Source organism: Phacochoerus africanus, chromosome 6 (assembly GCF_016906955.1).
Source record: "Phacochoerus africanus isolate WHEZ1 chromosome 6, ROS_Pafr_v1, whole genome shotgun sequence".
NCBI lineage: Eukaryota > Metazoa > Chordata > Mammalia > Artiodactyla > Suidae > Phacochoerus > Phacochoerus africanus.
The window spans coordinates 57,829,039-57,831,855 of NC_062549.1; the positions used below are offsets into that span (position 1 = coordinate 57,829,039).

Consider the following 2,817-nt stretch of genomic DNA (forward strand, 5'->3'; position numbering starts at 1 on the left):
TTTAACACTCTTTTCAGGAGACCCCTTGTGAACTCACATTAAGACACACAACCTGGACTCTTCTGGCTGAAGCATCAGTCTAAGGACAAAGTGAATGGTAAATATTCTGAGAAAAGAAAGAGGGTGTTATTAAGACACAAAACCAGGAGTTCCCGTTGTGGCTCAGTGGTTAACGAATCTGACTAGGAACGATGAGGTTGCAGGTTCGATCCCTGGCCTTGCTCAGTGGGTTGAGGATCCAGCATTGCCGTGGGCTGTGGTGTAGGTTGCTATCTTGGCTTGGATCCCACGTTGCTGTGACTCTGGTGTAGGCTGGTGGCTACAGCTCCGATTAGACCCCTAGCCTGGGAATCTCCATATGCCGCGAGGCAGCCCAAGAAATGGTAAAAAGACAAAAAAAAAAAAAAAAGACACAAAACCAGTACTTGCTTGGGCAGCCCATATACTAACATTGGCATCATACAGAGAAGATTAGCATAGCCCTTGTACAAGATTACATGAAAATTCATGAAGTATTCTTTATTTTTAAAAGATTAAAAAATGTTTGTAGTTCCCATCGTGGCTCAGTGGTTAACAAACCTGACTAGGAACCATGGGGTTGCAGGTTCGATCCCTGGCCTTGCTCGGTGGGTTGAGGATCTGGCATTGCCTGGGGCTGTGGTGTAGGTCGCAGATGCAGCTTGGGTCCCATGTAGCTGTGGTTCTGGTGCTGGCCGGCGGCTATAGCTCTATTGGACCCCTAGCCTGGGAGCCTCCATATGCTGTGGGTGCGGCCCTGGATTAAAAAAAAAAAAAAAAAAAAGACACACGAAAAAAGTTTTAATTTTTTTTTAAAAAATGAAGTCAAGTGAAATTTTGAAAATCTGAAATCTAAACTATTTAGAAAGTTGGACTGTCAGTCATGACTCTTACAGCTCCCAGCATGTCTGCCTCCAGAAATGATTTCCCTGGCCTTGTTCCTCATTCTAATTTTCTGCTTCTCATCTCAGCATTAAAATTTTCATTAAGTTAAAATTGCTTCTAAAATAAAAGTTAATACCATCTTAGCCAGGGACAAAAATAACCTAATATGGATAGAATGAAAGAACTTTTTAAGATATCTTTGTTGTACTTATTTTGGAGTGTCTCAACTGTTACAATTTTTATTTGTTTGTTATTGCTGAGGTTTGTTTGGGAGAGGGGCTAACATTACAGTTAGTGGAAGTAGTTGTAGTGATCTCCTGTATTAAGTGAAATACAGCTTAAAAAAAAAAGAATTTCCTGCCAGTCAACACCCTCTTCCAACCTCCTTTATTTCAAACTTGTAAACCCTTTTTGTCACGAAGTGTCAATCTTTACATTACCTCTTTCACTAAGTTTTCTCCATTTTTATCTCCAGTGATGTCACATCATAGCAGGATTGCCATCATCACCTTCTATCTTGATTTCTTGATTCCTCACCCCATATTGACATGAACAAGGGCTTCCTTCTCTCAACATAATCTGTCTCCTCTTTTAAATTCTGAAATGTTCAAAGTCTGGGACTCTGTTACGTTCATGTCTATAGTTCCAGTTTTTAACCATGTGCCCAATACAAAGCAATTGTGGAGTGGAGGGTGATCTTGAATTTAAATTTTACATCCAGGGCTAAAGTGCTGTGGTTAAATGAAAAGCTTTTACTTTGCAAAGATTAGCTTACAAGCACTTTGGGGGTATGATGAGCTTATTTAGGAATCAGAGGCTTTCTTTTTCTTTGTCTATTCAACCTTCTCAAATATCTACTGCATGCGTCAAGAGGAAAATTTAAATCTCTGTATGGTCATGCGTGAGTACTTGGAAACCTGTTTACCCAACTGTTAGAGATGAAGAGATTCCCTGTAGAAAAGGATATCAAGAAGGGAATCTCATCTGAACATTGGAAATAATGATTTTGACATGTTATTTAGTTTAAAAGGAAAGTATTAACCAGTGAGTCGTTTCTTTGGGAGAACAACAGATGGCAGCAAAGGGGTCTTATCTTGCTTGGTATTCTATTTTTTTAAATAAACTGAAAATTGCTTTTTATAGACCATTCTGCAACTTTTCCAAAAATTAATAGAAATTCCAAAATTCAGTATGAGGTTCTGTTTAGCAATGACATTATACAGCATTCAGCTTTTGAAAATAATAATGTTCCTAGGGCAAATGGACAGAGATATCAAGGTTTAAGAACTCTCACTTAAAAAGAAAAGCTATTTTTTGGTGGATCTAGCAAGAAGAAAAATAAACCAACTGAACAGATGCTTTGCTTCCAAAAAGATGCTCACGGGACCTATCTCGTTTACATTGCCAAATTTTATCTTCCTGTTAAGCAATCTGTCCATCACAGCAACATTTCAGCTTTTAAATCACCAAATTTAATTTATCATATGGTTTGGTGAATTTTTTTTTAATATCCAGAACTAAACTCTTTTGACAGGAAATATTAAACTTGAAAAAAGAGCGTTCACGTTTTATAATAAGCACAAGAATTTATCTATTCTTGGAAAATGAAAAGAACCACAGCCATTATCCTAGTAATGTCAAAGGTTAAGGTGCATCTGCGCACGAATTACCTGGATAATTAACCAAAATTTTTATTTTACTATTTATGTGATTATAGCTGAGATGACATCTCTTTCTTTTACAGAAATCCTTTTTGGTTTTTTTTGTTTGTTTTTCTCATGTAGTCTTATTTGCAGAGAAGACTAAGATCAGAGACAGGGAAAGAGCTAAGATCCTCTTTGTAGCCAAAGGGAAAGAGAGAGAAAATAACGAATAATCATACCAAATCATTGTAATAGCTCTAGATGTTCTCAA

The 2,817-nt window shown here is 37.4% G+C and overlaps 1 non-coding gene across 1 annotated transcript; it reads left to right on the forward strand.

Moving 5' to 3' along the window:
- The first annotated feature begins 421 nt into the window (after positions 1-421).
- LOC125130220 (U6 spliceosomal RNA) lies at positions 422-527 on the forward strand. Its single transcript, XR_007135712.1, has one exon. It is a non-coding gene; the product is annotated as a U6 spliceosomal RNA (small nuclear RNA).
- Positions 528-2,817: the final 2,290 nt, after the last annotated feature.